General features: G+C 38.6%; 1 protein-coding gene across 11 annotated transcripts in view; it reads left to right on the top strand.

Moving 5' to 3' along the window:
• TMCC1 (transmembrane and coiled-coil domain family 1) overlaps positions 1-13,460 on the top strand; it is a 246,278-nt gene that overhangs the window by 25,115 nt on the left and 207,703 nt on the right. For 2 of the 11 annotated variants that reach the window (XM_055110438.2, XM_063602572.1), the window contains exon 2: positions 11,175-11,330. The exons of 8 other annotated variants lie outside the window; for them this stretch is intronic. The gene's annotated coding sequence lies outside the window, so the exon portion shown is untranslated. Of the gene's footprint in view, positions 1-1,127; positions 1,576-11,174; positions 11,331-13,460 lie in introns of those variants that run through there. One more of the 11 variants, XM_063602574.1, reaches the window with a different exon arrangement.

The following is a 13,460-nucleotide window of genomic DNA, read 5'->3' as shown; positions in this document are numbered from 1 at the left end:
CAGCTCCTTGGGAGACTAAGGCAGGAGAATCGCTTGAACCCAGGAGGTGGAGGTTGCAATGAGCCAAGATTGCGCCACTGCACTCAAGCCTGGGCAACAGAGCAAGACTCTATCTCAAAAAAGAAAAGAAAAGAAAAGAAACAGCTAAATGCCATATTCCTGAGGAGTCTTTATCAAATTCCAGTATTGTTTCTTTTTTTGCTTAGACATTTGTCCTCAGATGGCTCTGCATGTGATGTGACAAAAACAGATAATTTTTTTCTGCCAGGAATAATGTTCATTTTTTCCAAACTGTTGGGTCATGAAATTTGGGTAGAAATGCCTTTTGGTGGTCTTAATCTCTTTATTGGTAAACAATAGTATGCGAATTTTCATAGCCAGAAAAGGAAGAGTAAATTGTTTGGAATTCCAAATTCTTTCCTGCTTGTATGGTTTTTTCCCCCCTCTGCCTGCCTGTTTTAACGTATTTGTTAGAGATGTGGGCGTTGTCTTCTTGTAACACAGGGATTTCCTTAGAATGTGAGCCTTAAATTAATATTTTAAATGTTTTAGAACATCTATGGGAAGTATCTTGATGTACAAGAATGGGTACTAGTCTAACATAGTGCCTAGCAGAGTTCTTGGCACGTATTAGGCACACAATAAATATGTTACTCTTCTAGAAGTTAGAAGCCTCTGTTCTAGCGTTTGTATGCCACAAACTATCTGTGTGACCTAGAGTCTTCATCTGTCGTCATCTTTAGAATCACTTGTCTTGTAGCTCTGACTCAGTGACTCAGTTTATTCTGGTCTTATTTTTTAAAAACTTATTTCTGCTATGGCCTTAAAGTCAGTTTCTTGAAAATAAGCCAATGCAGTCACCAGATAGGATGAACTGGGAAGTGTTGTGAAATAAGCCACCTTCTGTGGCTTCAGTTATTTGCTTGGCTATAATATGTTCTTTCTTTACTCTGGTAGAGTTACATTAGATTTTCTACCCACACCAGGTTAGGACTAGATAATTTTTTAATTTAGAGACAGATTTAAACCTATCACTGAATTAGCATTTATTGAATACTAATGGTATTGTTAAGGAATTTAGATTTGATATGGCACTTCAAGAAGCCAGTGTGGAAAGAGGAAAACAGGAAAACTAGCTATTGAAGGCCATATGGTTTGTATTATGGAAATATAAAGAAGGAAGAGAATAGGTGACTGCTGAAGCGATTACAGGAGGATTTGATCTGTGTTCTCTATTTGTAATGTTGAAGAAGAAGGCTATCATTGCAAGTATGAAAAATAACATGGATGAAAGCATGGAGATACTTGAATCATACATTTGTGTTTCTGTGTTTGTGAGACTAGCCTGCCCTACCCATTTGCTGACCTTTTGGAGACAAGCTTAGTTTTGAATAAGGTCATTTTAAGATATGAAGAGTGGACTTTGAGAGGTAGAATTGAAACAAAGGAAATGAAGAAGTGTTTTTTTTTTTTTTTTAACTCATAGGTAGGATGAATTGGACAAGGATGAGACTCGTGTAGGTGAGGACAGTTGGAAGGATCATGATGTCGTAATCTTGGAGTTAGGTGAAACAGGTATCAAAAAATAACTTTTCCTGTCCTATAGTGAGAATAAACATTTATAAAAATATTGTTGATAAAGAATTTGTTTTTCTTTAGTATTTGTTTTTCAAAAGTATTTCATTTGTTTTTCAAAAGTATTTCAAGTTTCAAACAGGAACTTTAAAAAATCTGTAGCATGTGACAAACCATTATTTTGTGATAATTTGCCTGTTTTTAGTGAATAAAACCAGTATATACATTTTGTGTCTTTATGGTAAATAATGCCAAATGTATTGAATTTCTTATCTGTCCTGGATCTATGAGCCAAGATTTCTGTCTGTAGCAAATAGTGAAAATATAAAATATGGTCAGGAGTGGTGGCTCACACCTGTAATCCCAGCACTTTGGGAGGCCAAGGTGGGTGGATCACCTGAGGTTGGGAGTTCGAGACCAGCCTGACCAACATGGAAAAACGCCGTCTCTACTAAAAATAAAAAACTAGCCGGGCGTGGTGGCGCATGCCTGTAATCCCAGCTACTCGGGAGGCTGAGGCAGGAGAATTGCTTGAACCCGGGAGGCAGAGGTTGCGGTGAGCTGAGATCGAGCCATTGCACTCCAGCCTGGGCAACAAGAGCGAAACTCTGTCTCAAAAAAAATATATATATATATATAAAATATATATTATGTATATATAATATATATTATGTATATATGTATATAATATATGCATATATTATATATTATGTATATATATTATATATGTATAATATATATTTTATATATATGTATGTATGTATGTATATAGCTGTGGGTCTTTGTGCACCATTAGGAAACAAATGAGAGATGAAGTCTCTAAAGCATAATGTGTATTTATTTCATAATCGTAAGTTTAGAAATCAGTAGGATAAAGGTCAGATTGGGTGTCAGGGCATCCAGAATAGTGGGTGTATTCCATTTTGATCTGCATATCTTATTCTGTTGTTGATTAAGAGCAGTGAGAGTCCATAAACTATGGTATATGATAGCTGTGATCTCTGATATAAGCTTCATGTAGATGACACTCAAATCTGCACATTCAGCTTGCACTTCCCTACTGCCTGCTGGACATCTGCATTTTGAGATCCCGCTGGTTCCTGAAACCTAGTGTGTCTTCTACCAAAGTCATTGGCATTTTGCAGTGATTTTTTTTGCATTCCCATAAACCTATACCTCCTCTAGTTTTACTTATCTTGAGTAATGGCCCGTCATTCATTTAGCCAACCAGTCTACAAAATTGGGGTTTTCTTTAATTTCTTTCTTTTTTACTTCTGAAACGTGTCTTCCCTGTTGAACCTTAAGAGTGTTCATTTATTCACTCATTCACTCGTTTATTCTGACATTTATTAAGCATCTATTATGTGCCAGACATTATGCAAGGAATTAAGGATATAGTGGAAAATAAGATCAATCTTCTGCTCTTACAGACCTTATAGTTCAAGCTTTCATCATTTTCTCCCTATCCTCTTTGGGCTATTTTGATAGCCATCCATATTTTTTCTGGTTATAAACATAATACATCCTTATTTTAAGAAGTGCAAGGATGCCAGGAGTGGTGGCTCATGCCTGTAATCCCAGCACTTTGGGAGTCTGAGGCAGGTGGGTCACTTGAGCCCATGAGTTTGAAACCAGCCTGGGCAACATGGCAAAACCCCGTCTCTATAAAAAAAAAAAAAAATTGATGTGGTGTCATGTACCTGTACTTCCAGTGGGAGCTGAGGTGGGAAGATCTCTTGAGCCTGGGAGGTGGAGGTTGCAGTGAGCCCGGATTGCGCCTTGCATCACTACAGGGAAAAAAAAATGAATAAGAAGCCTGAGCTTTCTGGAGCAAATCTTACTGTTTGGTAGTGTAAGAGGCTAGTCTGACTTCTTGACCCTCCAGATTAAGATAGATGCTGTTCCTCTGGGCTTCCTCAGCACCCCAGGTTTCCCATCATGGCTCTTACCACTTTGTGGTGTTTCCCTACCTAGACCAAAGTCTCCTGTATCTTTTGTGTTTGTTGGGTCCAATGTAGTGCCTGGACACCTAGTAGGCATTTCAAAGTTTGCCAAATGGATAAATGACTGTATTAATGTTTTTGGTTGCCAAACATATTCTTTAAAACCATTCACCTCTGTTTGCCTTCAGTTTTTATTTACCAAATAACCTTTTGGCATTAAATCAGTTTACCAAGGGGATTTTACTACAGAAAAAAAGAAGGTACTGACCATAACCTAATTGACAGTTAAAATTCTTTTTTGTTTGTTTTGTGAGACAGCATCTGACTCCCATCACCCAGGCTAGAATGCAGGGTGTGATCTCAGCTCTTTGCAGCCTTGATTTCCTGGGCTTAGATGATTCTCCTACAGGCTGATTTTTTGTATTTTCACTAGAGATGGGGTCTTGCCATGTGGCCCAGGCTAGTCTCGAACCTGGGTTCAAGTGATCTGGCTGCCTCAGCCTCCCAGAGTGCTGGGATTATAGGTATGAGCCACCGTGCCCAGCCAGTAGTTATAATTCTTATAAATTTATTAGAAGACTGATGCTGTGGAACAGATGGGTATGAGAATTTGGATAATATAAACTATTTTTTTCCTGAGTGCAGTTATCACTTTGGATAAGTTACTGTCTAGTTTCTAATTGGGCATAGGTATAAATGTGGTGTGGTGAATAGAAGGCTAGATTCAACTTTGATTTGACTCTGCCACTTGCTAAGCTGTGAGATCTTAGGCAAGTCTCTTAGGATTATTGACTGCTCAGACCTAGTCCAACTTTAAAATTTTATGACTGAAATAAGAGCCATACTTCGTATCAATCTGTTGAGGCCTATGTGGGCTCCCAACCTTCTCTCTACAGACATGTGGACATGTGAAAAAAAGGGAAAATATAGTAAAAAGTATAGTGCCTTAGAACTCTTTTACAGAACTGCACAAGGATGCAAGAGATGGTAGCACTGTGATGGTTTTTAGAGAGAGCATGAACCCAATAACTTCTTTTGCATTCTTTGCATTATTTCACAACTAGTTCTAGATAAAATAATTTTTTCTTTTGAGAACAAGGACATGGCATTTGGGGGCATGTTGGGGATGGGGATGGAGAGGATGTTGATTTGGTTCTTACTTTTTTTTTAGCCTTATTCTTTTTTTTTTTTTTTCTTGAGATAAGAGTCTCGCTGTGTCACCCAGGGTGGAGTACAGTGGCACGATCTTGGCTCACTGCAACCTCCACCTCCCGGGTTCAAGCGATTCTCCTGCCTCAGCCTCCTGAGTAGCTGAGATTACAGGTGCGCGCCACCACACCCGGCTAATTTTTGTATTTTTAGTAGAGACGGGGTTTCACCATGTTGGTTAGGCTGGTCTTGAACGCCTGACCTCAGGTGATCCGTCTGCCTCGGCCTCCCAAAGTGCTGGGATTACAGGCGTGAGCCACTGCGCCTGGCCTCTCAGGGTGACTTATTGAGTGAGGATTGGTTCTGTTCTTTTTCCCCTTATTCTTTTATTCTGCCCTTTTCCCCTTTTTCTTTTCACCTTCTCAGTAGAATCTCAGGATTCAATCTCTGTGAGGCATGAAGTTTAGATTATAGAACAGAGTTGGGAGACTTGTTTTTCTTCTTGATTTTTGAGGTACCAAGGCAAACTGCTTTACTTCTCCATGCTTGATTCCTTTTATTAAAAGAAAACAAAATCTTATTCTTACATCACATGCTTTGGGATAATGAGGTAATTTGTTGGAACACTTAAAAAATTCATTATTTAAAATTGAGGTATAATTTCCAGCTCTTTTGATCCAGAGATCAAAGATGTATATATAGCTTAATGAATTTTTACGTATGCATACAACAGTGTATGGGTACAGTATAACCAAGAATAAAGTAAAGGTATAGGACATTTTTATCCCCCTAGTAATTCCCTATGTCCCTTTCCAGTCAGTATCTTCTTTTTGAACACTTTGAATGCTTTATTATTCATATGGAGAAGACAATGAAAACGAATCTTGACATCTTTTAGGTTTCACCTGAATTGAATCTTAAATTCTATGATAATAACGTCTTAGCTATAGAAAATAAGGTCTTTAGACTTTTAGAAATGGATATGGCAAAATTGTGTTAAAATGCTTTCCTAATAAAATCCTAATCCAAGGTGCAGAGGGACTAGATTTACATTGATAAAGTGACACTGTTGTTTACCAGCATGTGTATATTTTTCCACGTAGACATTTCTGAAAGTTTTTGGGTTGTGAGAAAGTAAATTTATTTGGAAAGTTTATGTAAGTAAGAAAATGGAAATTGTTTGGTCAGATGAGCGATGAGCTTGTTTCAGGTCTTTGAATTCTATTTTTCCTTCTATCTGTGCTGTGTGTGACCCTGTGGATGAGGCCTAACCTCATTTGTTTCCATCTAATATTTATTCAGCACTTATTTTAAAATCTGAAACACTGTGCGTGAATCTTTTCAAAGTTCTGTGGTGCTATTTGAGCTCATCCCTTACTTTAGTTATTTATTATATGTCTTGTTTCCTAATTTGTATATACACCTTTTATTTTAGAAGTTTTGGATTTACAGGAATATTACAGATAGTACAGAGTATCTGTATGTCATGCACCCATTTCTCCTATTAACATTTTGCTTTACAGCTTTTTTGAGATATATTTTATATACCTTAAACTTCATTTTTCTTAGTGTACATTTCAGTGGTTTTTAGTATATTCACAGAGCGGTACAACCATCACCACAACCTAATTCCAAAACATTTTCATCACCCCCAAAAGAAACTCTGTACCCATTGAGCAGTCATTCCACATTTCCACCCCACCTGCTCTATCCCTGCATAACTTCTAATCTATGTTCTTTTCCTAAGGATTTGCCTATTCTGGATGCTTCATATAAATGGAATTATACCATATGTGGTCCTTTGTGACTGGCTTCTTTCACTTAGCATAATTTCAAGATTTATCCATTTTGTTGTAGCATGTATCAGTACTTTGTTCTTTTTTATTGCCAAGTAAGATTCCATCGTATGGAGAATATAGCATGTTTTGTTTATCTTTTCATCAGTTGATGAACGTTTACATTGGTTCCATTTTTTGGCCATTTTGAATAATGCTGTTAGGAACGTTTGTGTACAAGGTTTTGTGTGAACTATACATATATGCCTAGAAATGGAATTGCTAGGAAATATGGTAACTCTTTTATGTTTAACATTTTGAGGAACCGTAAGGCTGTTTTCCAAAAACAAACTGCTTGGGCCATTTTACATTCCCACCAGCAGTGTATGAGGGTTCTAATTTCTACTTCTCTTTAACACTTGTTATACTTTGATTTTAACCACCCTAGTGGGTGTGAAATGGTACCTCATTGTGGTTTTATTTGTATTTCCTTAATGACTAACAAGGTGAGCATCTTTTAATGTGTCTTTTGGCCGTTTGGATATTTTCTTTGGAGAAATGTTTATTTGAATTCTTTCTCTGTTTTTTAATAGGGTTATCTTAATTATATTTAAAGTCTTGTTTTAACAATGAGATTATAAATCACTTGAAAGGTTCTTGCCATAGGTAATAATTCTTTTTTTTTTTTTTTTTTTGAGATGGAGTCTTGCTCTGTCGCCAGGCTGGAGTGCAGTGGTGCGATCTCGGCTCACTGAAACCTCTGCCTCCTAGGTTCGAGCGATTCTCCTGCCTCAGCCTCCCAAGTAGCTGGGACTACAGGTGCACGCCACCACACCCAGCTAATTTTTGTATTTTTAGTAGAGATGGGGTTCCACCATGTTGGCCAGGATGGTCTTGATCTCCTGACCTCATGATCTGCCCGCCTCGGCCTCCCAAAGTGCTGGAATTACAGGCGTGAGCCACTGTGCCCGGCCACCGTAAGTAATAATTCTTTAATAATTATTTTGTGTTTCTGCTTACCCTCACTCCCCTTCCAACTTCTCAGAGCACCAAAGGAATATCATGCAGGTCTTAGTCCCATAGTAACCACATTTGTTTTATTTTGTCCCCCTTATGTTAGTTACTTCATGTGAAAACAAAGATGGTTGGAAGAGCATGCTTGTTCAAATCCTGAATAGTCCACACATTCCTAGGTTAGTGGAGTAAATGTTTTATTGTCTTTGGATTGTAAAAATGGCTGGGCATGGTGGCTCACGCCTGTAATCCCAGCACTTTGGAAGGTCAAGGTGGGCAGATCACAAAGTCAGGAATCCGAGACCAGGCTGGCCAACATGGTGAAACGCCATCTCTACTAAAAATACAAGAATTAGCTGGGTGTGGTGGCGGGCACCTGTAATTCCAGCTACTCTGGAGGCTGAGGCAGGAGAATCCTTTGAACCGGGGAGGCAGAGGTTGCAGTGAGCTGAGATCGCACCATTGCACTCCAGCCTGGGTGACAGGGCGAGACTCCATCTCAAAAAAAAAAAATAATAATGTGTTTGTTATAGAAAATGCTTAGATAAGTATAATTCAGAAAGTTATAATTTCTCTGATAATTTTCAGTGGTAATCAATGTTAACATTTTGATGAACACTGTAGACTCAGGTGCAAACATACTTATATACACATATTTGTATCTTGATAGTAATGTATGTACTATTACCCGTTTCCCCCCACCGCATCTCCCCCGTACACGTCATAATATATTGTGGACAAATTTCCACTCACGGGCTGGGCGCAGTGGCTCATGCCTGTAATCCCAGCACTTTGGGAGGCTGAGGTGGGAGGATTGCTTGAGCTCAGGAGTTTGAGACCAGCCTGGGCAATAGAGACCTCATCTCTATTAAAAAAAAAAATTCCACTCGCTTAATATTTTATTGAGTTCAATTATGACACTGAGGTATGAAACATCTATTTTTATATGTAAGTGGTTCTTAGTAAGGAGTAGTTGATTCCTGAGGGTAGAGGGTGGAAAATATTGAATGCTTTAACATATGTATTTTTAAAGTTTTTGAATATTTGTGTTAGATTAAATAAACTATCAGTAATTATTTTCTTCTTTGCTTTATGTCCTGAAACCCTTGCTTTGGTGCCCAAAACAGGTTTTTTCAGTTATCATTGGCGATTGATAGATCAAAAATTATACAATTACACTGATGTAGTGAGATAAGTTGCCATGTAGCTTCCTAGTCATGGAGGCTGGATTATGGTATGCTAGTGATTAGTGGGAAATTTTTAAGTTTAAACATATATTTATTGAGCACCATGTCAGGCACTATGAAGAGGGAAAAATTAATTGAGCAGAGTCCTAGATATGTTTATTTTTTAGGCAGAGAACAGAAGGGAAGCAGTATCAAATTAGAACAAAAAAGTCAAAAAGTAGATTTCCTAGACCATGAATTCATGTATATACGTGTGTGTGTGTGTGTGTGTGTGTGTGTGTGTGTGTGTGTGTGTGTGTGTGTGTTTTGAGACAGGGTTTCTCTCTGTTGCTGAGGCTGGAGTGCAGTGGTGAGATCATGGCTCACTGCAGCCTCGGCTTGCCAGGCTCAAGCAATCCTCCCACCTCAGCCTCCCAAGTACCTGGGACTATAGGGTCATGCCACCATGCCCACCTAATTGTTGTATTCTTCATAGAGATGGGGTCTTGCTATGTTGCCCAGGCTGTTCTCAAACTCCTGGCCTCAAGTGATCCTCCTGCCTCAGCCTCCCAAAACAAAGTGCTGGGATAACGCGTGAGCTATCACACCCAGCCTGGATTCATTTTTTATAGTTTATCTCATACTTAAATCATTTGTTTCTATATTTGCTTCATAGTGACTTACGTGCTTAAATAAGTTTAAGCAATAAAAACCTGTACATATTTAAAAAATGTTTCTATAGTGAAAAGGAATGTGACTTTGAGATACCACCTTTTTCTCCTTGAGTAAGATTTACATGTGGTTATTGGACTAGATTGAGAATTTTGCAATGTTTGTGTCAAAATGAAGGAAATTATACTATGAGCAGTCAAAATCTTGAAAATTTTTAGCTATGGCCTACAAGATTCTTTTTGTTCCTTCATGTTATTTTTCTATTAGTTTACCATATACTATGTTTATATTAATTGCTTCAACAGTTTGAGAAGCAATAACAGAAAACACGTTTTGTAGATAATCTAAGGTAATCACTTATTTAAAATGAAAAGTTATTAAAGCTATCAGAAGAAATCTTAAATTTGACCTATGCCTATGAATAAGAAAGTGTTTTTTCCAACAAATATGTTGGGGACCAAGGGGAAGTCAGGCAAAACATATTCAGGTTTTGTATGTTTTAATCCTTTTATTTTCTCAGCTTCTTGATCTTCCTACATGCTTGCAGATGTTAAATGTGAGGACCCTGAAAAAAATTTTTTTTGATCCTGAGTGCAGAAAACATTTTATAAGAAAAAATAATGGCCATGTGTGGTGGCTCATGCCTGTAATTCCAGCACTTTGGGAGGCTGAGGTGGGTGGATTGCTTGAGCTCACGAGCTTGAGACCAGCCTGGGCAACCTGACAAAACCCTGTCTCTACCAAAAATACAAAAAATTAGCTGGACGTGGTGGCATGCACCTGTGGTTCTAGCTACTCAGGAGGCTGAGGTGGGAGGATGACTAGAGTCCAGGAGGCAGAGGTTGCAGTGAACCGAGATTGTGCCAGTGCACTCCAGCCTGAGTGACAGAGTGACACTGTCTCAAAAAAACCAAAAATGTAAAATGGGAAATTATACTAGAAATGATCCTTAAGGTTCCTGTAATTCTGTGACTGATTCTAATTTTTTTGTGTGTCTCGAAGCTGTTTAGTAGTGTGCTGCGATATGGAGGATGGTGTTCAGAAAGTTGTGTTAGCATTGTAAAACTTCCCTTCATTTAGAGGGACACGTGGTAGAATAGTCAAGAGTGTAAGTTCCAGTTTTTCTGCCTGCTGGCTGTGTGACCTTGAGCATGCCATTTAGGCTCATTTTTCTTATCTGTAAAATGTGAAAAGGATGGTGTTCAGAAAGTTGTGTTAGCATTGTAAAACTTCCCTTCGTTTAGAGGGACACCTGTGGTAGAGTAGTCAAGAGTGTAAGTTCCAGCTTTTCTGCCTGCTGGCTGTGTGACCTTCAGCATGCCATTTAGGGTCATTTTTCTCATCTGTAAAATGTGAAATAACATCAAGTACCTCACAGGATTATTGTGAGGATCAATTGAGATAATGTGTTAACAGTTACTTGGACATGGCTGGGCGCAGTGGCTCACGCCTGTAATCCCAGCACTTTGGGAGGCTGAGGCGGGCGGCTCATGACGTCAGGAGATCGAGACCATCCTGGCTAACAAGGTGAAACCCTGTCTCTACTAAAAAAATACAAAAAATTAGCCAGGCTTAGTGGCGGGTGCCTGTAGTCCCAGCTACTCAGGAGGCTGAGGCAGGAGAATGGTGTGAACCCAGGAGGCGGAGCTTGCAGTGAGCTGAGATCGCACCACTGCACTCCAGCCTGTGTGACAGAGCGAGACTCCGTCTCAAAAAGAAAAAAAAATTAAAAAAAGTACTTGGACATTACAAAGTACTATACAAATACAAGGTGGTATATAAAAAGAGGTATCTAAATCTATGAAGAATAGTAGTTTCATAGTAGCTTTTCTCTTTAATTATTGATCTTTCTGCTTCCTGTATGTTTTGTTTATAATTAGGCAGTCCGTTGCCACTGGGCAGTATAGATATGTTGTCCAGCCTGCCATCACTGGACTGTAGTTAAGGTGGATGTCTTGTCCAGTCTGCTGCCACTGGGCTGTATGTAAGGAGGTTCTTCTGTCCACCCCACCGCTACTGGACTCTCTTCCCTGTAGGTAAGCCCCTAATAAAATCCCATGTTTTGTCTGGGCGTGGTGGCTCATGCCTGTAATCCCAGCACTTTGGGAGGCTGAGGTGGGTGGATCACTTGAGGTCAGGAGTTCGAGACCAGCCCGACCAACATAGTGAAACCCCCGTCTACTAAAAATACAAAAAAAATTAACCGGGTTTGGTGGTGTATGCCTGTAGTCCCAGCTACTTGGGAGGCTGAGGCAGGGGGATTGCCTGAACCTGGGAGGCAGAGGTTGCAGTGAGCTGAGATCATGCCATTACACCCCAGTGTGGGTGAGGGAGCAAGATTACGTCTCAAAAAAAAAAATCCCATGTCTCGTTTGCTGGTTCTGGGTCTCTTCTTTGGCCTCTTGAACCTGGTGCCATCCCTATTGAGGTTAATAGGGGTTAGACACAACATATTTACTCTTCTTTTTAGACTCCCTAAAAGAATTTCTTGACTTAGAGACAGAAGTACCTCATCTACATGTTTTGCTAATTTAGTGAATCAGCTAGTTGAGGAGGAAAGTTAGATAATTTCATTGGAGATTGGACCAGAGTTAAAACTTGAAAGCCCAAGGCCACTTAATCTTTATTGGAGAAATTCATGACGTTGTATAACATTGTTTTATTTTGAGAACCAATTCTTAACTTTCTTAACTGTTGTTTTTCGTTGCTCATACATGTTTGAAATACTGTTTGACATTTAATGCATTATTTGTTGATTCATAGTTTTGAATTTGGGACTTAGAAAACCTGAATTGTAGATCCTAGAGCAGTGTTTTTGAAAAAAGAAATACTGATAGTAGATTACCTAGAAGTTGTTGCAATGGAATTCTGACACTACTGGGAGTTAACATAGACTTTATAGGTTAAGGTCACAGTCCCCAGAAGACTATCCTCACTTAAGACACCAGCCACAAATTTGGAGGTCCCTTCGCTACCTGTGCTCCTGACCACTGGCTACCTATCCAGGAGTTCTCACGATCCATTCAGGTTCAGAAATTCACTAGAATGACTCAGTGCTTGGGAAAGTGCTACACGCTACTTAAAATTACAGTTGTATTATCCTGAATATTCCCCACTAATATTTTTTTAAAACTTTATTTTGAAATGATTGTAGATTCACGGAAAGTTGCAAAAATAGCATAGAGTCCCTTGAATCCTTCCCCTAGCTTCCCCCAGTGGTGGCATCTTATGTAACTGTAGTATAATATCGAAACCAGGAAATTGACATTGGTATAGTATTACTAAACTTTCTTGCTGAGTCATTTGGCCATTTTGGAATCTGAAGGACCAGTGTTTTCTTTAACTCTCATTACTTCTCTAGAAATGTTTGTCTTTTCCTAAATCTCTAATTTCTGATACTGCAGCTTCTGTTTAAAACAGGATCTTACATTTTCCATTCATTTACCTTTTAAAAAATGAATTATAATATCTACTATTTTTATGACTTAAGAAAAATTTTTGAAACATCACTGAGAACTGTTTGCTTACCATCGAGATGGGCAATATTCCTAGGCAACCATATCCATACTCAGGCTTTAGAATAGTCACTGTGAAGTCATGTGGGGTTTTTGTTGTTGTTGTTGTTTTTAGGCCAAGGAAGCTATCCAAGAATTTTGTGAATGAGGCTGAGAATTGACCTTGCCAGAATTCATGGGGAAGATGTGTTTCTTGTTTTGTGTGGTCAAAGAGAGTTTTTCATCCAAACATTGCCCTCATTTCTTCTCCTTTTTCTGCCGAGTTTTTTTTTTCTTTTGATTTTTTAAGTGTCTAGAGACTTTAACTTCTTTAAATGTTATTTTTTGGTAGAGTTTTATTTTCAGTGGTTTATCTTGGGATAAGTTGAGTAAGAGGTTCAGATTTCAAGACAAATGAGGAATGACTTGTCTTTGCTTTGGGACTTGACATGAAGTATTAAGAAAACGAGGTATTAAGAAAAACTCAATGAGGTGTTAAGAAAAACTCAAAAAACTAATTTATAGTTTTGTTATGAAAGCTACAATCAGACATTCTTAGATTGCTTTATTTTATTCAATGGAGTTTGAGTTTTTGATGGTTTCTTCATGTAAATAGGAAGCCACCAGAAGAAGGCCTGTCATAAGTAAACTTCATTATCTTAGCTAAAAGGA

Source organism: Pan paniscus, chromosome 2, assembly GCF_029289425.2.
Source record: "Pan paniscus chromosome 2, NHGRI_mPanPan1-v2.0_pri, whole genome shotgun sequence".
Lineage (NCBI taxonomy): Eukaryota > Metazoa > Chordata > Mammalia > Primates > Hominidae > Pan > Pan paniscus.
The sequence above is the reverse complement of the archived record's forward strand: the minus strand, read 5'-3'. Positions and strand labels throughout refer to the sequence as shown.